This window comes from Geotrypetes seraphini, chromosome 2, assembly GCF_902459505.1.
Source record: "Geotrypetes seraphini chromosome 2, aGeoSer1.1, whole genome shotgun sequence".
NCBI classification, from domain to species: domain Eukaryota; kingdom Metazoa; phylum Chordata; class Amphibia; order Gymnophiona; family Dermophiidae; genus Geotrypetes; species Geotrypetes seraphini.
In genome coordinates, this window is record NC_047085.1 from 197,353,306 (window position 1) to 197,376,552 (window position 23,247).

Here is a 23,247-nt window from a genome sequence, read left to right on the forward strand (position 1 = left end):
TTTGCCATGCAATGTTTTGCCATATTTTGCTCACCATGCCATGTTTGTCATATTGAGGTCCTTCGACTAAGGCACGCTAGCCGTTTTAGCATGCGCTAAACGCTAACGTGTCCTTTATAGTCTATGGACGCGCTCGCGTTTAGCGTGCGCTAAAACAGCTAGCGTGCCGTAGTAAAAGGACCCCATTATGTTTTACCATGCTTTGTTAACTATGTTTTTTGCCATCTTTGTCAATGTCCTGCCATGCCATGTCTGCCAGCACTTTGTATAAATGCACTTTATTATGTATGTAAACTTGCAATCTGTTCTGAGCTCTTCTGGAAGGACAGGATATAAAACTAACCCCCCCAAAATTATATATATAGAATATTTCCAACTGATGCCAGCCTCTCCCTCTCCCCCTCCCCCCACCACATGAAATAAACCTACAGCTTAAAAAATAGGCCACACAGAACTAGAAACTCTAAATGCTCCTTTTACTAAGGTGTGCTAGGGCTTTAACGCGTGGAATAGCATTGAGCTGGTGTTAGTTCTTTTTTTTTTTTTTATTTATATTTTCAAATAATTACATACAAAATTGTACAAGAAATATTGAATACATCTTTTCAATTCATTATTAAACAAATGAATATAACACAAAAAGAAAAAGAGGAAAATCTCTTAAATATAGTCCACCTGTGAAGGAGAGAAAAACTTAATAAACCTCCTTGTGGGAGTCAAGGATCAAAAACTAATATATAATAAAAGGAAATTAAGCTCTAGAAACGTAGCGTGCGGTGGTTTCCTGCATGTGCTAAAAACGCTAGCGCACCTTAGTAAAAGGAGCCCTAATTGTGAAACAGTTTGTTCCGGTATCTTAGTATGAAAAAAACTGAACCAGTACCGTCTGTACAGTAGCAGATGAAATCACTGCATGCAGTCTTTTCATCGGCAAAGCAAGGTCTGAGCTGCTATCACTGCTAAAATCCTTTCTGGAAACGTCAATCGCTCCTCCTAAACTTACTTGCTCCACTTCATCACTGACGCTGAAACCGTGGATTGAAGACAAAGTTTTATTTTATTTTTCTTTCCAGCTTATGATTTATCTTTAATCTTATCTATTGTTTTGCCTTTTGTCTTTGTTTTGTTCTATTTCTATCATTTAAATTTCTCCAGAATTCTACTGTTCAACGGCTCCCCCTTCTGCTTCTATTCCTTTCTCTCCTCTCTTCTACCTTCCAAAGTATTTAGATCAATGCTGTCTTGTTAAAATGTTTATTTTATTTTTATTTTTCCTCTAACTCTACTTTCCACTTCTCTATTACCCTCCAGGTACTTTAGTTAGATTGTGAGCCTTCGGGACAGTAAGGGAAATTTTCAAGTACCTTTCTTATTTCTAATCTTAATGTATATTTTCTGTAAACCGCTTAGAACCTAACGGATGTAGCGGTATATAAGAAATAAATTACATTACATTACAATTCACAGAATAATAAAGAAAACACTGATGCTGTTGGAGTTGTAGGACCTCATGGTACATCCAGCCTACCCAATTACCCCTGCCTACTGGGTCATCGCTCCCACTACTTACTCGCTGGCCCTCTTCCTCTCCCGTCTTTTCCACTGCGCTAAGCAAGCTTTGATTTGATCCCTGGGCTCCTTCCTGGAAAAGCAGCAGACTCTGCAGATTCGAATTCAGCAAATGCGATCGTGGCACCTGTACCCCTGCTTAGAGAATGACACAGGAACAAATTTTCCCCCATCCCCATGGGAATTCATTTTCATGTCCCGACCCATGTATCTTTATTGTAAACCGCTTCGAACTTCACGGTATAGCGGTATATAAGAAATAAATTATTATTATTATTTTCATGTCCCTGCCCCATTCCTGCAAGCTCCATCCTCATCTGCACAAGCCTCAAACATTTTACAGAGCAGAGCTTACAGGAATGGGACAGGGACAGCGACAAAACGCATGGGGACGGGACAGGGACAAATTTGTCCCCGTTCATTCTCTACTCCTGCTCCCAAGCTGAAGCAGATCCCACAGAAGTACCAAATGACAACATAAATGGAGGAGGCACTCCAATGCTCCTATGGGGATTGCCCTATCATCTGTGTTGGATATTTTGAGTTGTTTTGATTAATGCTATCATCAGAGGATGCTGTAATACAGGAACTAACATTACGAGGGGAATTCTATAAACAACTCCTAGGTTAGATGCCCTAATCAAGAACACCTAGTGATGCCTAACTGAATTCTGCATGAAACTTGTTTTTAATTGGTTTAATTGGCATGGTAACTGACCAAACCTTTAAAAGCCGATTTAATTAAAAAAAGTAAATTGCACATGGAATACCACGAGGCGTCTAGCGATGCCTACGTTGATGTGCTGAGCAACACCTAATGACACCTACCTGAAAAGTATGTTAAGGGGCAGAGAATATGCATGGTTGACTTAGGCATCGCTGGGTGTCTGTGTTAGGTGCCGGTAAATTCGGCCAGAAAAACCCTGGCCTAATGTAATGGTGCCTACCACTAGGATGCCTAGCGACATCCAAGTCCGCTTAGGCACCACTAGGCGTGATTCTACAATAGAATGGCACCACATGGTTGATTGACAACTGTGCCAACCAAAGCCTACAAGTTAGGTGCCGTTAGGCACTGTTTATAGAATCAGGCTCTATGTGCCTATTATATGAGTTAGGTGAGAAGGAGACCTCTTTTCTTTCTAATTGGCTGTCAATTAGTAAAACTATATTAGATGAGGTTGCTCCATATAGATTGCGAGAAAAGCACACGTGGCATGCTGGTAAATGGTTTGATTCTGAGCTTCTCCAACTGCAACAGCACTGTAGAAGATTAGAGCGTAAATAGAGAAAGGATACTTCCATAACTACAACATCGCTTTGGCATAAAAGTGTGCATGATTATAAAGTGGCCCTGAGAAATTCAGATCAAATTAGAACTACCGTATTATTAATCCTAGAATGCTCTTTCGATTGGTGTCAAAATTAACTGATGTTAGCAGTTATTCGTTCCAGTGAAACTTTACCTATAGCTGACCAATTAACTGATCATTTTAGTTCTCAAGTGATTACCATTTGATCGTAGTTTTCAGGTGCAGTTAATTTGTGTGAGGATATGGGTGGTTTGATATGGGAATGTGAGTGCCCAAGAGATAAGATTTGGACAACGTTTGAGAAGCCAGACTAGTCAAAGTTTGATAAATTTTACAAGAAGTATGCTAATTCATTTTACGGATACTTGTCTACCTGCTGTAATATGTGTTACACCTACTTCCTTTCAGATATGTTGAATTAAGTCTCACACCCCCCTCCCTTTTAGTAAGCTGTGATAGAGGTTTCTACTGCGGCCTGGAGCACTAAATGCGACGCTCATAGAATTATATGAATGTCGGAGCCCTGTCGGGAGCATTTAGCGCCCTGGCCTGTGGTAGATAGAAACCTTTACCATGGCTTAGTAAAAGAAGGCCATAGTTATTAGAATTATATTTTTAAAATTCACAGGATTCAATGGCGGCAGTATTGAATTATAGACCGATTGCGTCTATCCTGCTGTTTTTGAGGACCATCACAGCAGTGAGATGACTAGATGTCCTGGGGGAGTGAATAAAAGAGGAGGAAAACTCTCTGTAGAGCTGTGAATGATACCAGATGCCAACCCTGGTCCCAACAAGCTGGAAATATAAAAGGAACAGAAGGGAAAATGCTAAATCCAAAGGAAATCTGCACACTCCTGCATTTCCTATCATCACAGAGGAGCTAGTACTATCAAATGCATAGTACTTATTACTCACCACTATATTTATTTATTTATTGTATATCCCATCCCCCCAAAGAGCTCAGGACAGATTACAGGTTAACATATGTGGAGGGGCATAATCAAAAGTCTGCCTAAGTCTGAGGTTGATGTAAATTATTTAGTCAAGAAAGTCTATTTAGATGGGAAATACGTATCAACAGAAATTATGAAAGGTTGGTCAATGTTAAGACCTGCCACCAACCACTCAAATGCATATCATAGTGGTTGGATTTATACATTAATTCCTCACCAGGTCAATCCAACTATTTTTTTAATTTTTTATATTTATGATTTTCAAAAAGTGCATCAGTGCATAGATAAAAGTTTTTATAAATATAAAGCTAATACTTAGCTTAGCTTAGGTGGTCCATTCTAAGGGATCCTGTCACCGACATGTTTCACCCTGCATGGGTTTCATCAGGGTTGTAATCCCTCAGTTAGAGTTGGTTTCCCACAACGCGACCACTCCCAAGATTTCAAAGTCTGAGGTTGGACATTTTGTGCAAGATGTTCACAAACCCAGTAGGAAAAATGTCCATTTTCAAAAGCTGCCAAATATCTATCTTTTACTTTTGAAAATGAATCAGGTATAAGTTTTGGTCCTTAGGAAGTCTACATTTTTTTGCCCATTTTCAAAAATAAAAATGTCCACGTGAAAAATGTACAAAAGCAAGTTTTCTTGATGTACCCACTTTGTCTGATCGCGGCAGAAGGAATTCCCATCAGCTGAGCCAGTTTCAGGGATTCCTGGCGGCTCAGCTGATGGGGATTCCCCCTGCCAGGATCAGCTGAGCCGCGAAGCCCTATACCCCTCCTCCTGAAATCCCTGACATCCCCCTGTCATCCCAAACCCCCAACATCCCCTGAAATCGTCAACATCTCCCTGTCATCCTGTGACATCTCCGCACCCTCCACCATATACCTGGGCCCCCCTCCCACATCCCTGGGTCCCTCTGTACCTTCGGATGAGAAAACGGCAGGAGGGAAGCTTACTCTCTACTGCCTACAGGGCTGCGTGCTGTAAATGATGGGGCTTCCTCCTCCCAATGCATCGTGGAATCCAGTGGGAGGGGCCAAAGGCCCTGACTGGCTCAAAATCACCATTTTGTGTCTATGGCCCTCACAAAGGACTGTGTTTTGAGGACTGGAAGAGGTCTACAGAGTAAAACTAGGGTAAAATGGCTGCAAATGAAAGCTCATGGTGCTACAGAGCTAACTGTGACAGATTCCTGTTGAGTTGACAGCTTAAAGGAGCAGGAAATGGGGGAGATACAGGGCAAAATCAAAAATATGCTTGAATCTGTCTCCCTTCTGAGACTTTTCTACCCAATTTGCTTATGGTGCTGTCAGATTACACTGTCTTTTGAAAAGTGCAGAAAAGCAGAGCAAAATCCCAGCTGTCCAAGTTACTGTCCGAGATTTAAATCTTATGAAAAAGTTTGCTCCTGCCAAACTGCACCAGCACTTTAATTAGCACAGTACTGAAGACAGTTCTTGCATGAAATTACTACGATGAAAGAAAAGGCTGCAGAAAATGACATACCCGGTAGCCTGCTTAAGTTTGCAAATGGTGGAATCTGGCAAAAAAAAAAAAAAAAGCATAAAGGTTAAAAGATGCGCAGAAAAAGCTGCGGAGCTGACCCTAAATGGCTTAAACAGTAAAACCTTCGATTGCAAGTAACTTGGTATGCAAGTGTTTTGCGATTTTATAAAATTTTAACTCGATATACAAGCAAGGTCATGCAATACAGTATACACACATCACATCATCACAACTGAGCCGATGGTTCTTCTCTCTCTCTCTGATATTGCAGGAGTATAGTGACTGTTCTAAACAAGCAAGGTCTTGCAATGAGTACATACAGTATTTTGTATTAAAGTTTTTGGGTTGGGGAGTTTCCATTATTTCTTATGGGGAAATTCACTTTGATATACGAGTGTATTGGATTGCAAGCATGTTTTCGGAAATAATTATTTATTTATTTATTTAAAAATTTATATACAGTGCTCCCCTGCGAATTTGCGGTCCCAGTCATTCATGGTATTTTCTGACCATGAACCGCCGACCAGGAGAGGACAGCTGGAGAGGCAGGAGAGGGCAGCCGGAGCGCCAGTGAGTGAAGGAAATCACTCGCTGTATGCTCCGACCGCCTCTTCCTGTACTAAAGTCGGGCCTCACACCAATCAGGAGCTGCTTGGTAAGGCCCGACTTTAGTACAGGGAGAGGCGGTCGGAGCATACAGCGAGTGATTTCCTTCACTCGCTGGCGCTCCGGCTGCTCTCTCCTGCCTCTCCCGCTGCCCTCTCCAGTCTCCCCCCCCCGAAAAACCGTATTCGCGTTTTTTTAAGATTCGAAGGGGTTCCTGGAACGGAACCCCCGTGAATATCGGGGGAGTACTGTACCGCATAAGAACTATGTGATTTACAAAATTACATGCATACATATTAAAAATACTAAAACATGTTTCAACAGAACAAACATAATAAAACATTAACTAACAGTATCATTATTAAAACCTTTATTTCAAATTCATTCAAGGTTTACTGTATTCTCCTTTCAGATGGCTGGGATTTATATTTAACTCTTTAGAGCCTATAAATGTAGCTATTTTGCAGCTCGGATGATTTGTGAAAAGTACCAGACACAATTGGTATGCAGAGGTGATGATTAAGGGTCCAATCCAGTCATTTTCCTGAGTGGGTGAAAAGTCTTTGGGAATCCAGCCCCAGGAGAAGCTAACACCTGAATCTGGCTTTTTTTGATACTCCTGTTGCCACTAATGAGGCTCACAAATTGACAGAGACTGAGGATCATTGCCAAGAGCTCCTTGGAAACCTGCAAGTAGGAGACTGTGTTTAAGCTCGCTCACAGTAAGATCACTTCTTTCAGAATGTAATTGCTCTGTTCTATTGTGGCTTATGATTAAGGAGTCCGTTTATAGATTTTAAATGAAAAACCCCTATAAAAGCAGCAGAACACTAAGGGCTCCTTTTACTAAGGTGTGTTAGGGCCTTAACGCGCAGAATAGTGCGTGCTAAATTGCCGCGCGCACTAGACCTTAACGCCAGCATTGAGCTGGCGTTATTCTAGAAGCGTACCGCGCGGTAATTTCGTGCGTGGGCTAAAAACGCTAGCGCACCTTAGTAGAAGGAGCCCTAAGTCCCCCTAGTACTTGCCTGTCTGGGATCCTCCACTTTGTCTTTGTGCCTTTCCCATACTGACCATTCCTCAGTGACACAAGAATTTTTAAATTGCAATTTGTACATATTTGCTTCAGGACAAGAGAGCTAATGTACCAGATCAAGAAACAATGTTATATATACAATGTTATACAATGTTCATATACTCAGATGTGGGACCAACTAAGAAACAATAAATTTATTAATTCAAAAAGGTAAAAAAGACTGTGGTAGTCATGTATAGTCCACTTTTTTAAGATAATATATAGAAATAAAACAAAAGGAATAAAGGTGATACCTTTTTTATTGTACTAACTTACCCTTCCCCCTCCTCCCCGTTACTAAGCCACGGTAGAGGTTTCTACCGCAGCCTGGAGTATTAAATGCTTCGACACTGCATTGTTTGATGAACTTTCAAAGGTAATTCTTCTTCTTCAGATCATAAATAAGCAAAAACTGCATAAACGTGTGGTTCCTCACAAAGCTTAACTCAGGGAGGAGTCCGAGGCGCCTCAGCCAATCAGTGCCTTAGGCCCCTCCCTGTGCGTCAGTAGATGCGCCAGGGCGGGGCCTAAGGCCGCTATTGTGCAGCGGCGGCTGGGGGAGCAGGAGCAAACAAAAATTGGCATAGGAGCAGGAGAGTCCGGGCACCCCTCCTGCTCCCGAAGATGGGAGCCTTGTCGCAAGGAGCAGGAGGGACCAGGCACCCCTCCTGCTCCCTTAGATGGGAGCCTTGTCGCAAGGAGCAGGCGGAACTGGGCACCCCCTCCTGCTCCCAACTATTTTAAAGGTACTGGGGTGGATGGGCCAGGCCTGACCGCCTGGACAGACCAGGGGTAACTGAGCACCCCTCCTGCTCCCAATTTTTTGGTGCCGGGGGTGGGTGGGCTGTGACGGGAGGGGGCGAGGGCAGTGCCGTGCCGGTTGTGGGGAGTGCGAGGACTGTGCCGGTCGGGGGTGGGGATGGCCATGTTTGGGGGGTACATTTTCTTCGGGGAGGGGCGCATTTGTATGTGTGGCGGTACATTTGTTTTGACAGGCCTGCCTGTTTTTTATTAACTTTTTTTTTTAATGGGGCATGGAAAAAAATGAATAAAAATGACAGGTGGGCCTGTCAAAATGCCATGGAAAAAAATGCCATGGAAAAAAATGAATAAAAATGACAGGTGGGCCTGTCAAAAAACCTGCAGACCTGACGGTAACTCAGTTACCGACAGGTCTGCAGCAGTTGGGTTTGCTAATATTAAAACCTGATTCAAAATAGCCAAGCAATTGTTAGGGAATCATTCGCTTGGCTATTTTGCATGGGGTTTTGCTAATTTGCATGGGAGGATCGCTACAGGCTTTAGTGAATAAGGTTGGAGGAAAATTTGGTCGCAAAGGGCTCGCAAACCGATTGATACACAATCGGTTTGCTTAGTGAATTTGGGCCTTCGTTAGGTGCCATCAGCTCATGCTCGAGTCCTAGTAATTTGAATTACAGATCTAAAAAGAGATCAGTTGTGGCTAGTCCGGTAAGGTCCTCCAGCATCATGGTTATTTTCAACATGTCCAGCTATCTGGTTCCTTCAGTCTTCCCAAACATCAAGTTTCAAGTTTATTTAAAATTTGATATAATTGCTTATCTTGGTTTACTAAGCGAAATACAATTTTTTTAAAAAAAGAGGGTACATTTTAAAAACAAATTATAAACATCATAAGATCACAAAAAAACAGAAACATTGTCTAACTGACATAAAAGGGAAGAGGGGAGAAATACAATTTTTATAAGGAAAGGGACATCAAAGGCAAAAATAAGACAGTCGCAGCTTCATCATTTGGGCTTCGAGTCACATAGCCAGTTTGATTGCCTCCAGAATCAATTTGTTAGTTCTTCTGGTGGCCCACGGCACATATAAAATCCTTCTCCAGCACCACAGCTCAAATGAGTTGACCTTCTTTCTGTCTTGTTTCCATAGTGTCCAGCTTTCGCATTCATAATTGACCACTGAGAAAACGAGTGGGTGGACAAGTCTAATCTTCGTTTGGAGTATAACTTCCTTGCCTTTGAATACTTTGTCGAGAGCCTTCATTGAAGAGCAGCCCAGTGCTATTCTGCAAAATATTTCTTCTCTGCTAGTTGCTTAAGAGTACCCGATTACTATTTAATGTATTGTAAACCACTTTGGGTAAATTTCTTCATGAATAGGTAGTTAATAAAAACTCCAAATAAATAAATAGTGAACATAAGAACATAAGAACATAAGCAATGCCTCTGCTGGGTCAGACCTGAGGTAGAGGTCTGCACGGGAACGGGGATCGCGGGGATCCCGCGGGTCCCGCGGGGATCCCGCGGGTTCCCCCCCTGGCCCACGGGACTCCCACGGGGACGCCCCCTGGCCCACGGGACTCCCACGGGGATGCCCCCCTGACCCACGGGACTCCCACGGGGACGCCCCCTTGCCCACGGGACTCCCACGGGGATGAAAACAACCTACCTAAATTCTGGCGATGCAAGCATGCAGATTACAAGTCTGGCGTCGTGTCGGGAAATAGCCATGTTGAGCAGTGAGCTCAGCACGTACACAGATGAAAGCCTTGCTTGCTGATTGGTCCGGCGGCCCCGCCCCACCGTGCCGCCGGACCAATCAGCAAGCAAGTCTTTCATCTGTGTACGTGCTGAGCTCACTGCTCAGCATGGCTATTTCCCGACGCGGGCATTAGGCTGTTTTTTGTCATTTCGGGTGGGGGATGGCAGCGGCAGCAGCAGCCTGAAAAAGAAATCATCCTGGCCGGGTTCGGTGTCATGCTCCGGAGCTTCTACAGCCTTCCTATCTCCCTCTCCCTTCTACCTGCGGCTCTCTTCGGCAACTCAGCAGCAGCTTCTGACGTCGGGGCCTACCCTCTGCGAGTCCCGCTTGTTTCAACTTCCTTTTTCCACAAAGGCGGGACTCGTAGAGGGAAGGCCTCGATGTCGGCAGCTTGTCTTGATCACCGCTGCTGACGAGTTGCTTAAGAGAGCCGCGGAGCAGGGGGGTGTTGCCAGGTGCAGGTAGAAGGGAGAGGGCCAGATGCAGGACTCGTGGGTGAGGGAGGAGAAGAGAGAGGGGAGAGAAACAAAAGGAAATATTTCATACTGGGTTGGGCCGGAGTGGAGGGAGGGTGGAAAGATTCTGGCTACAGGGTGCATTAACAAAGGAAAAGGGGGGAAAGCTGAAAATGGAGATAGTGACACAAAGAAGAGAAAGGGTAAGCAGGACCTTCTGAATAAGGATAGAGATACAGAGGGGACATGAAGAGGAGGTGAAATAGAGACATAGAAGTAATGCTGAAAAAGTGTGTGTGGGGGGGGGGGGGAGATAAAGACATTGAAAGGGCAAATGGTGAATATGGGGTAAAGACAAGGACAGAGACAAATGAAGATTCTGAAAAAGTGGTGAGATAGGGATATAGGTGAGATGGACACAAAGAAGGGTGATGCTGGAAAATAGGTGGAATGGTAATTCTGACAGACACAGAAGGGAAATGCTGGATCAAGGAGAGATGGGGCTCAGGCTGGATGGAATGAGGAGAAATGCCTTGTTGGCCCGGAACTTCCTCTCCTACGTCAGAATTGACGTCAGGGAGCGGAATGCTGGTCAGCGCGACGCTTCTGCAGGGAAAGCTTGGGACAGCGGTGGCTTGGGGACTATTCCCCGATGGCGGTGGCAGCAAACCGAGTGGCTTGGGGGAGGGCACGGAGAAAGAAAGAAAGGGGGCAGACAGAGAGACAGAAAGAAGGGGGAACAGGGAGACAGAAAGAAAAAGTTGGGGGAGAGAATGAGGTCTGGAGGAGAGGAAACATACAGGAGGCTGAAAGAAAGGAAGAAAGATTGGATGCACAGTCAGAAGAAGAAAGTGCAACCAGAGACTCATGAAATCACCAAACAGCAAAGATAGGAAAAATGATTTTATTTTCAATTTAGTGATCAAAATGTGTCTGTTTTGAGAATTTATATCTGCTGTCTATATTTTGCACTATGGCTCCCTTTTACTAAACCGCAATATTGTTTTTTAGCGCAGGGAACCTATGAGCATTGAGAGCAGCGCGAGGCATTCAGCGTAACTCCCTGTGCTAAAACCTACTATTGTGGTTTAGTAAAAAGGGAGGGGGTGTATTTGTCTATTTTTGTATTTTGTTACCGAGGTGACATTGCATAGAGTCATCTGCCTTGGGAAATGTATATGGCAGATATCTTTGTTTTGTGTTCAAAAGAAAAGGAAATGCATTTCTGGTTTTATTTCTACAGTGTTGAAGTACTTGTTGGCCCTTGCTGTGACTGGTGGGGATCCCCAAGCACCGCCAGCAGAGGACCTCCTCTAGAGATGGTCAGAACTCCCCTCCACCAAGCGCAGCAGTCGCTGGCAGCATCCATGAGCCACTGAGGTGCCAGCATCTGTGACTCAGGGACGCTACTGCTGCCTGCCAAGCTTGGCAAAAGGGACCCCAGGCCAACTGCAAAGGAAGTCCTCAGCTGACAGTTTGTGGGTTCTCATCAGCTGAGTATTTATATTTTATATTTACATTAGAGGTTCTGGTAGAAACCCATTTACAAAGTATGTATTCTTCCCAATTAATATTTCCAAATTAATAGTCTCTTTGCTTATTTGTAAATGGGTCTCTACCAGAGCCTTTAATTCAGTAGCATAATTAAATAAAATAACTATCTCTGAAGTTTATAGGGAAGGATGGTGACGGAGGGGATTCCTCGCGGGGACGGGTGGGGACGGAGGGGATTCCTCGCGGGGACGGGTGGGGACGGAGGGGATTCCTCGCGGGGACGGGTGGGGACGGAGGGATTCCTCACGGGGACGGGTGGGGACGGAGGGATTCCTCACGGGGACGGGTGGGGATGGGTGGGATTTTGGCGGGGACGGGTGGGGACGGGTGGGATTTCTGTCCCCGCGCAACTCTCTAACCTGAGGTCCATCATGCCCAGCAGTCCACTCACGCAGCGGCCCAACAGGTCCAGGACCTGTGCAGAAATCCTCTATTTATACCCCTCTATCCTCTTTTCCAGCAGGAAACCGTCCAATCCTTTCTTAAATCCCAGTACCGTACTCTGCCCTATTACATTCTCTGGAAGCGCATTCCAGGTGTCCACCACACGTTGGGTAAAGAAGAACTTCCTAGCATTCGTTTTGAATCTGTCCCCTTTCAACTTTTCCAAATGCCCTCTTGTTCTTTTATTTTTCAAAAGTTTGAAGAATCTGTCCCTCTCCACTCTCTCTATGCCCTTCATGATCTTATAAGTCTCTATCATATCCCCTCTAAGTCTCCTCTTCTCCAGGGAAAAGAGACCCAGTTTCTCCAATCTCTCAGCATATGGAAGGTTTTCCATCCCTTTTATCAGACGTGTCGCTCTCCTCTGAACCCTCTCGAGTATCGCCATATCCTTCTTAAGGTACGGCGACCAATATTGGACGCAGTATTCCAGATGCGGGCGCACCATCGCCCGATACAACGGCAGAATAACTTCTCTCGTCCTGGTTGTAATACCCTTCTTGATTATACCCAGCATTCTATTCGCTCTCTTAGCGGCCGCTGCGCACTGTGCCGTCGGCTTCATTGTCATGTCCACCATTACCCCTAAGTCCCTTTCCTGGGTACTCTCATTCAATAACATCCCTCCCATCGTATAGTTGTACCTCAGGTTTCTGCTTCCCACATGCAGTACTTTACATTTCTCAACGTTGAACTTCATCTGCCATCTCGTCGCCCATTCCCCTAGTTTATTCAGGTCCCTTTGTAATTCTTCGCAGTCCTCTTTAGTCCGAGCTCCACTGAATAGTTTGGTGTCGTCTGCAAATTTTATTATCTCACACGTCGTCCCTATTTCTAGATCATTTATGAATATATTAAATAGTAGTGGCCCGAGCACCGAGCCCTGCGGAACACCACTTGTGACCCTCTTCCAGTCCGAGTAGTGGCCCTTCACCCCTACCCTCTGTTTCCTACCCGCCAACCAGTTTCTGATCCATCTATGCACATCTCCGTCCACCCCATGGTTCTTCAGTTTCCGGAGTAGACGCTCGTGAGGCACCTTGTCAAAGGCTTTTTGGAAATCTAGGTATACGATGTCTATGGGGTCTCCTTTATCCGTCCGTTTGTTGATTCCTTCGAAGAAGTGCAATAAGTTAGTTAAGCATGATCTCCCCCTGCAGAAACCATGTTGGCTTGGTATCAGAAGTTCATTTCTTTCCAAATGTTCATCGATGTTTTCTTTTATCAGCGCTTCTGCCATTTTCCCCGGAACCGAGGTCAGACTCACAGGTCTGTAGTTTCCCGGGTCACCTCTTGATCCCTTTTTGAAGATGGGCGTGACGTTGGCTATCTTCCAATCCTCTGGTATCACACCTGTTTTCAGGGATAGGTTGCAAACTTGCTGCAGTAGTTCTGCTATCTCCTCCTTTAATTCCTTCAGAACCCTTGGATGGATTCCGTCTGGACCCGGGGATTTGTCAGTTTTTAGTTTTTCTATCTGCCTGCGCACATCTTCAAGGCTCACTTCCATGGATGTTAATTTTTCTGCTTCATTTCCATTGAAGAATTGCTCAGGTTCCGGTAAGTTGGTTGTGTCTTCGTTCGTAAATACAGACGAAAAGAACATGTTAAGTCTTTCTGCGACTTCTTTCTCCTCCTTCACTACCCCCTTCCTGTCTCCATCATCTAGCGGTCCCACCTCCTCCCTAGCTGGCTGTTTCCCTTTAACATATCTGAAGAATGGTTTGAAATTTCGTGCCTCCCTGGCTAGCTTCTCTTCATACTCTCTTTTGGCTTTTCGAACCACTCAGTGACATTCTTTTTGATACTTCCTGTGCTCCATCCAGTTCCCCTCAGTTTTGTCCTTTTTCCATTTCCTGAATGAATTTTTCTTATTGCCTATCGCTTCCTTCACTATTTTAGTCAGCCATACCGGGTCTTTTGTTCGACTCTTTTTGCTCCCCTTTCTGAATCTGGGTATGTACAAATTTTGCGCCTCGCTCACCGTGTCCCGCCCTTTCTCTGACGTCAGAGAAAGGGCGGGACTGCCGGAAGAGGAAGCAGCGCAGGCGCAGGGCTCACAGAAGGGCCGGGACCGCCAAGAGGAAGCAGCAGGACACCGGTAGGAGCGTCTACATGATGGGGGGGGGGGTCGGGAGGCTGTGGGGGTGCGAGCGGTCCTTCAGGGTGGGGGTGCGGGTGGGAGTGCGTGCGAGCGGTCCTTCGGGGTGGGGGTGCGGGTGCATGCGAGCGGTCCTTTGGGGTGGGGGTGTGAGCGGTCCTGCGGGGGGGTGAATCGGATGTCGGGGGGGGGGGCATCAGGCTTTCAGGGTGGGGACAGGACTTCAAGGGGGAGAGGAGAGTCGGGGCGGGCGAAAGGAGAGTCGGGGTGGCCAGAGGAGAGTCGGGGCGGGAAAAAGGAGAGTCGGGCGGCGATGGGAGAGTCGGGGCAGCATGCGCGGTATACGGGTGTGCGCGGTATACAAATTTTTTTTAACATATATTTTGATTTCCCACGCGCTATACCCGTGTGCGCGTTTTACACGGGTGCGCGTTATCTACGTGAAAATACGGTATTTTAAGGGGTCCTTTTATCAAGCCGCGCTAGTGGGGTTAATGCGTTGGACATTTCATCACGTGCTAACCCCCACAGCAAGCAAAAAAATTAACGCCTGGTCAATGGAGGCGTTAGCGACTAACGCGCCTTGATAAAAGGACCCCTAAGTTATTTCCTGCCTTCATACCTGATGCCACAGGTAACCCCCCCCCCCCAACAACCAACTTAGCTATCCTACTGTCCATAGGAAGTGTTCAGAGCGGAGCTCTGAGTGACCAGTGGAGTAAGTGGTTAGTGTCCCTTGAAACGTTACAGAGAATCAGGTGTATGGTGAGAGTCACTGGAAGTAGCTATGGGGCTCACTGGCTCAAAAAAAAAAAAAAAAAAAAAAAAAAAAGTATTATATAATGGCTATTCTGCCCAGGTACCCTGAGAGATCAACAATTTGTAACAGCACATACCACAACATTACAGCATAAATCAGGCACAGATAGCAATTTAAATGTAATGTAGATACATAATTAGCCATATCAAAAGTAGCAAAAATATAAATTTGCAACCACATGCAACAAAATATTATAGTATAATACTGTATTGTAATTACAAACTTTGGGGAGTATGAGGAATTATATTTTGGGCCTACAGATTTCATTCCTCTACAACGTAATGATCAGGCTGCTGTTTCAGCTCAGTTACCAGACTTACCAACATTCATACAAATTGTGTTTTTGTTCCTGAGTTCATGCATGGTTTGGAGGGAGTGGGAGCTGCTTAATTGTTTTGTCTTGCTGTTTTCAGTATAGTAGGCGGCCACTGGGGACTGGAGGCACTTACGATTTCACCTGCTCAAAACACTGGCAGTATTCCAGGTTGAAATATACAGTGGAACCTTGGTTTACGAGCATAATTCGTTCCAGAAGAATGCTTGTAAACCGAATTGCTCATATATCAAAGCGAGTTTCCCCATAGGAAGTAAGGGAAACTCACTTGATTCGTCCCCCCCCCGAAGTCACCAGTGCTACTCCACCTTACCCCCACCCCCGAGGCAACCGTCGCTGCTCCACCCCCCGAGAACCGGCATCACACCCCCGTCCATGAACGCCTCCCCCCCCGAGATCCGGCATCTCCCCTCCCCGAACTGGCATGGCCCCCCCCCCCGCTCGCGTCTAGCATCCCCCACCCAAACACAATCCCTTACCCCGATCTGGCACCAGCACCAGCACCAAAACACAGGACATGCCGGTGTTGGTGCCCAAAGATCCTGCCTCTTGCCTGGGCTGGGCCTTGAGCATCTGTGCATACTCAAGGCCTTCTGGTTCTCGCTCTCTCCAAGATTCTTGGGGATCTCAGCAAGAGCAGGAGCCAGCAAGAGGCAGGATCTTCGGGCACCAGCATGTCCTGTGCATTGGTGCCAGATCCAGGTAAGGGATTGTGTTTGGGCGCGTGGGCGGGGAATGCCGGATTGCGGGAGGGGGGGAGACGATGGCAGTTTGCGGGGGGGAGGGCTCGCAAATCGAGTCAACGCTCTGTTTGCGAGGCACGATTTGGGAGAATGTTTTGCTCGTCTTGCAAAACACTCGTAAACCACGTTACTCGCAAACCGAGGTTTGACTGTATTTTGCCAAAGAAAAGCTCTGCAGGTCTGCTGTTATACATTGGCCCCAGAAGGGGTGAAATACACATTCTGATGTGTGTTTCAGAATGAACCTTGGGTTCTTTAGAAAATCAAAATTGTACAGCATGGACTCCATGAATTCAAAGAACATTTAGTCTCCAGAGGGTGAATGAAGTCCAAACCTGGATTGCAGCTGTCATCAAATCTGATACTTGGAAGATATTGGACAAAATACCTCAATATTTGTCACAGCTTGAAAACAAAACACATATCTGTAGTTGCACTAGACTCTTCAAGAAAGCCTTTCACTCCAGCCACACACTCGCCTGCAAATATGAATCACCCAAATGCTGAACATGCCCTTGATTTGTCTTAAGAAACTCTCAGAGACAAATGTACTTACAACTCCTGTGCCTAACATCTAGACCAGTGGTCTCAAACTTGTGGCCCGGGGACCATATGTGGCCTGTCAGGTACTATTTTGAGGCCCTCAGTATGTTTATCAGAATCACAAAAGTAAAATAAAACAGTTTCTTAATGTCTCTTTAGCTATAAATTATAATATTATTATTAAGACTTAGCTAAAAGGAAAGATTTATAAACTATAAATGAGTTTTACCTCATGCAAAATTGTCATTTTTTAAAATAAGACATTAACTATTTTTTTCTGAGGCCCTCCAAGTACCTACAAATCCATAATGTGGCCCTGCAAAGGGTTTGAGTTTGAAATCACTGATCTAGACCCAAGTGGAAATGTAATCTAATGATTAGTGCAGTGAGCTGAGATCCTGGGGAACTACAGTAGGTTCAATTCCCACTGCAGTTCCCTGTGACCCCAAGCAAGTTACCAAACCCTCCATTGCTCCAGGAACAAAAAAATAAAAACACCTTAGATTGAGAGCCCTCTAGGGGCAGAAAAAGTATCTGCATATAATGTAAACAGTACTATGGAAATGAATAGTAGAGCCCATGCCACAGATCCACTTACTTTCTTTGGGAGGAATTTTGACCATTTTTTAAAACTGATTTGCTTATGAAAGAAAGCTCTACTTTCATTAAGCACAGTTACTTACAGTAACAGGTGTTATCCAGGTACAGCAGGCAGATATTCTTAACGTATGGGTGACGTCACTGATGGAGCCCCGGTACGGACACTTTTAACTAGAAAGTTCTAGTTGGCCGCACCGCGCATGCGTGAGTGCCTTCCCGCCCGACGGAGGAGTGCGTGGTCCCCAGTTAAGATAAGCTAGCTAAGAAGCCAACCCGGGGAGGTGGGTGGGACGTAAGAATATCTGCCTGCTGTCCCTGGATAACACCTGTTACGGTAAGTAACTGTGCTTTATCCCAGGACAAGCAGGCAGCATATTCTTAACGTATGGGTGACCTCTAAGCTAACAGAGAGGGAGGGGGGATGGTTGGCCATTAAGAAAATAAATTATGTAACACAGATCACTTACACATCACAGTCTTGTAAATCCAATCATTCAAACCTGTTGCACTTCTTATATGTCTAATTACCTTCCATTGTGTATGTTCACTTGTAGACCGTTCTGAGCTACTGGGAGGATGGGATAAAAATCTAAATAAATAAATAAATAAATAAATTGGCCGAAGTGTCCATCCCGTCTGGAGAAGGTATCCAGACAGTAGTGAGTAGTGAACGTGTGAACTGAGGACCAAGTGGCAGCCTTGCAGATTTCCTCGATGGGCGTGGAACGGAGGAAAGCCACAGAAGCAGCCATAGCTCTGACTCTGTGGGCCGTGACAGCACCTTCTAGGGAGAGACCGGCCCGAGCATAACAGAACGCAATGCAGGCAGCAAGCCAGTTGGAAAGCATCCGTTTAGAGACAGGACGACCTAGGCGGTTAGGGTCGAAGGACAAAAAGAGCTGAGGAGACGAGCGGTGAGCCCTGGTACGGTGAAGGTAGTATGCAAGGGCACGCTTACAGTCCAGCGTGTGCAACGCCTGTTCCCCCGGATGAGAATGGGGTTTCGGGAAAAAGACAGGTAACACAATGGACTGGTTGAGGTGAAATTCCGAGACCACCTTGGGAAGGAATTTAGGATGGGTACGCAGAACCACCTTGTCATGGTGAAAAACAGTGAAAGGTGGATCGGCAACCAGTGCATGCAGCTCACTAACCCTCCTGGCAGAGGTGATGGCAATGAGGAAAAGCACCTTCCATGTAAGAAATTTGAGTGAAGTTGTGGCAAGAGGCTCATATGGGGGTTTCATGAGGGCTGATAAAACCACATTCAGGTCCCAGACGACTGGAGGAGGCTTCAGAGGCGGTTTGACATTGAAGAGGCCTCTCATGAACCGGGAAACCAGGGGATGAGCCGTAAGAGGTTTTCCGAGGATAGGCTCATGAAACGCAGTGATGGCACTGAGGTGGACTCTGATTGAGGTAGACTTGAGGCCAGCATCGGACAGAGAGAGCAAATAGTCCAGTACAGTTTCCACCGCCAAAGAGGTGGGATCGTGGTGATGTAGTAGACACCAAGAGGAGAACCGGGTCCACTTCTGATGGTAACATTGGAGGGTGGCCGGTTTCCTGGAGGCATCCAAAATGCGACGGACAGGCGGAGACAGATTCTCTGGAGAGGTCAGCCCGAGAGAAACCAAGCTGTCAGGTGGAGCGAGGACAGATTGGGATGCAGTAGAGACTGATGCTGCTGTGTAAGTAGAGTAGGAAACACAGGAAGAGGAATGGGTTCTCTGGAGCTTAGCTGGAGCAGGAGGGAGAACCAGTGTTGGCGAGGCCACCGAGGGGCGATGAGAATCATGGTGGCTCTGTCCCTGCGGAGTTTGAATAACGTCCGCAACATCAGAGGCAGTGGAGGAAAGGCATAGAGGAACCGATCCATCCAGTTGAGCAGGAATGCATCCGGGGCCAGACGATGAGGAGAGAAGAGTCTGGAACAGAAACGGGGCAGCTGATGGTTGTGAGGAGCTGTAAAGAGGTCCACCTGAGGAGTGCCCCACCGAGCAAAGATGGAGCGGAGTGTGGGAGGATCCAGAGTCCACTCGTGAGGCTGAAGGATGCGGCTGATTGTCGGCCAGGGAGTTCTGTTTGCCCTGGATATAGACAGCCTTGAGGAAGAGACTGTGGGCCGTGGCCCAGGTCCAGATGCGGATGGCCTCCTGAGGAGGGGAGATCCGGTGCCGCCTTGCTTGTTTATGTAGTACATGGCGACTTGGTTGTCTGTGCACAGGAGAAGAACCTGAGGGTAGAGAAGGTGCTGGAAGGCCTTGAGAGCATAGAACATGGCCCTGAGTTCCAGGAAATTGATGTGGTGTTGACGTTCCTGATGGGTCCAGAGCCCCTGGGTGCGAAGATCTCCCAGGTGAGCTCCCCATGCATAGGGGGAGGCATCTGTTGTTATAATCATGGAGTGAGGGGTTAGATGAAAGAGTAGACCCCTGGAAAGATTGGAGGAGTTCAACCACCATTGAAGAGATTGCTGAAGAGACGATGTCACAGAGATGGGATGAGAAAGAGGATCCGTGGTCTGTGACCATTGGTTGGCCAGAGTCCATTGAGGTGTCCTGAGGTGGAGTCACGCCAGAGGAAGCACATGGACCGTCGAGGCCATGTGGCCCAGGAGGACCATCATTTGTCGAGCTGGGATGGAGCGACGAAGGAGCACCTGACGGCAGAGGTGGAGCAGGGTCCGTTGGCGGTCTGAGGGGAGAAACTCCCTCATCAGAGTGGTGTCGAGGACGGCTCCAATGAACTGAAGTCGCTGTGTGGTAAGCAGATGCGACTTGGGGTAGTTGATCTCGAACCCCAGGAGATGGAGGAAGGAGATGGTGTGCTGAGTGGCTTGTAGCACAAGCGGAGACGTAGGTGCTTTTACCAACCAATCGTCCAAGTAGGGGAACACCTGGAGGTTGTGAGACCTGAGAAAGGCCGCCACCACAATAAGGCACTTGGTGAACACCCTGGGCGATGATGCCAGGCCAAAGGGTAGCACTTTGTACTGATAGTGACGGTGCTGTATCTGAAATCGGAGGTAGCGACGTGAAGTCAGATTGATTGGAATGTGAGTGTAGGCCTCTTTGAGGTCTAGGGAACATAGCCAGTCGTGTTGAGAGAGAAGTGGGTAAAGCGTGGCAAGGGAGAGCATTCTGAACTTTTCCTTGACCAGACACTTGTTGAGGTCCCGGAGATCGAGGATGGGACGGAGGTCTCCTGTCTTCTTGGGAACCAGGAAGTAGCGGGAGTAGAATCCCTGACCCCTTTGGTCTGGGGGTACCTCTTCGATGGCATTGAGAAGAAGGAGGGAATGGACCTCCCTCAGGAGGAGGGGGGATTGGGAGGAGTGGGAAGCAGACTCTATGGGAGGATTGTCTGGTGGAAGAGTCTGAAAATTTAGAGAGTAGCCGTGGCGAATGATGTTGAGGACCCATTGGTCTGATGTGATGATCTCCCAACGGCTGAGGAAGAGTTGGAGGCGTCCTCCGATAGGCTGAGGAAGAGGCAATGATGGTGGGAGACTGGCTATGCCCTGGAGAAAAGAGTCAAAAGGGTTGAGATGGTTTTGACGGAGGGAGAGGCTTGGCAGGTTGGTGAGACTGGGAGCGAGCCTGAGATTGATGCTGGTGACGAGGATGGCGAGGCTGCTGTTGAGGCGGGTTGAGAGGTCTGGCCGAGAACCTGCGCTGGTAGGAGGACTGCTGTCTGTAGGGGCGAGCAGGCGGAGTCTTCTTTTTAGGTTTCACCAGAGTATCCCACCTGGTCTCGTGCGCTGAGAGTTTCTGGGTTGTTGAGTCCAGGGACTCCCCGAAGAGTTCGTCACCAAGACAAGGTGCGTTAGCCAGGCGGTCTTGGTGGTTAATGTCGAGGTCAGAAACTCTCAGCCAGGCCAAACGCCGCATGGCAACAGCCATGGCAGATGCTCGAGAGGTCAGCTCAAATGAGTCATAAATGGAGCGCACCATGAATTTCCGGAGTTGGAGTAGACTGGAAATTTGCTGTTGGAAGAGAGGGACCTTACGTTCAGAAATGTATTTCTGTAAGGAGGAGAGTTGTTGTACCAAATGCTTCATGTAGAAGGAGAAGTGAAAGGTGTAATTATTTGCCCTGTTGGCCAGCATTGCATTCTGGAAAAGGCGCTTGCCAAACTTGTCCATAGTTTTTCCCTCTCTGCCAGGAGGGGTGGAGGCATAGACATTGGAGCCGAGTTTTCTTCAAGGTGGACTCTACCAGGAGAGATTCATGGGGCAATTGAGGCTTGTCAAACCCTGGGATTGGAATGACCCGGTACAAGCTATCCAGTTTGCGAGGGGCCCCGGGGACAGTGAGGGGGTTCTCCCAATTTTTGTAAAAAGTTTCCCGTAGGATGTTGTGGACGGGTAACTTAAGAAATTCTTTGGGAGGTTGCTCAAAGTCTAGGGCATCGAGAAAAGCCTGGGACTTTTTAGAGTCGGACTCTAAGGGAATGGAAAGAGCCGTTGACATCTCCCTGAGGAATTTGGTGAAAGAGGACTGTTCAGATTTTGAAACGGTATCAGCCACCGAGGGTTCCTCGACCGTCGACGAAGCGTCTTCCTCGGTACCGTGCGGGGATTCTTCCCATAAGTCCGGGTCCCTGATGTCGGGGTGCGCACGGCGGGACATCGGTGTGGAGGGCTCGGCATGGCGGGTCTTAGAGAAAGACTTGCCGGAGCGTACCGAGGCGGTACCGGGAGAGGAAGACCGGTGCCGTTCCTGGTACCGGGAAGGATCGGTATCAGAGCGGGCCTGCACCATAGGTTGGGAACGGTGTGGTTCAGCCGAGAGCACCGGCATGGAAGTGTTAAGCGGTACCGAGGGGGTCGACACCGATGGGATCGTGCGAGGCTCGGACCGGTCCTGTACCGGAAGGTGTGGGGCCAGCATCGCCGGCAACAGTTGTTGGAGTTGCTGCTGCAGCTGCTCTTGTAATTGGGCTTGGAGTATGGCCGCGATGCGGTCATCCAGGGGAGGCACCGGTACCGCTTTTTTCTTCTTCGGTACCATAGGTGCTGCTCTACGCGCCGGCCGATGACGAGGCACTCACCGATATCGGAGTGGAGCATTTGCGGGGTCGGTGCGGTGCCGGGAGGACCGGCGTCGCAACCGTGGCAGGAGGGCGCTCAAGGGAAGTGGAAGGCTTCTTAGCCGGCTTACCTGGGGCCAGCGAAGTAGTTGGTGCCGACTTTTGAGGTGCCGTCAACGTCGTGGCAGGTTCCATGGCAGATCCGGTAACGAAAAGAATATTTTGCTGAATCTGCCTATTTTTCAATGTGCGCTTTTTAAAAGTAGCACAGCGGGTGCAGGTGTCAGCCCGATGCTCCGGACCCAAGCACTGCAGGCACCAATTGTGCGGGTCGGTGAGAGAGATCGGGCGTCCACACCGCTGGCACTTCTTAAAGCCCGGTTGAGGGGGCATGAAGGGAAACACGGCCTCCGCAAAATCGAAGCCGGAGGCCTGTATGGTGGCAACAGGCCCCGCCGGGGCCGGCCTGAGAAAATAAGGAAAACTCGAAGAGTTTTTTTTTTTTTTTGAAAGTAAAAAATAAAGTATTCCGAAGGAAAAAATAGAAGAAAAACGAAAAAATACGCGAGCGGGAAGGCAGAAACTAGTTTTTCAACGGCCGTTGAAAACACATGCGTCTTCTTCGCTCCGCGGAAACGAAGAAACTGGGGACCATGCACTCCTCCGTCGGGCGGGAAGGCACTCGCGCATGTGCGGTGCGGCCAACTAGAACTTTCTAGTTAAAAGTGTCCGTACCGGGGCTCTGTCGGTGACGTCACCCATAAGTTAAGAATATGCTGCCTGCTTGTCCTGGGATAACAAAATAATACAGCAGTTTACAATTAGATTAAGAAATAATTCACAATAATAATGTTGTAAAAGTGTACAGCCGAACAAATGGCGTGATTCTGTAAGACAAGAAGCATTAATAAATAATGAAAACTCACAGAACCAAACTGCGAGTGCCAAATAGTTTAAAAAAACAAACAAACACCCAGCTTAATATACCACCCTTCAGCATCTGGCAGAGTGGTGTACTATTCAAAACTTACATAAAATAAATCAAACTTAATATAAGAATGCC

The 23,247-nt window shown here is 47.1% G+C and overlaps 1 protein-coding gene across 8 annotated transcripts in view; it reads right to left on the bottom strand.

Moving 5' to 3' along the window:
• PHACTR1 (phosphatase and actin regulator 1) overlaps positions 1-23,247 on the bottom strand; it is a 281,124-nt gene that overhangs the window by 243,764 nt on the left and 14,113 nt on the right. The window contains exon 2 of one of the 8 annotated variants that reach the window (XM_033934651.1): positions 5,349-5,382. The exons of the other annotated variants lie outside the window; for them this stretch is intronic. The gene's annotated coding sequence lies outside the window, so the exon portion shown is untranslated. The remainder of the gene's footprint in view (positions 1-5,348; positions 5,383-23,247) is intronic. 8 annotated transcript variants of the gene reach the window in all.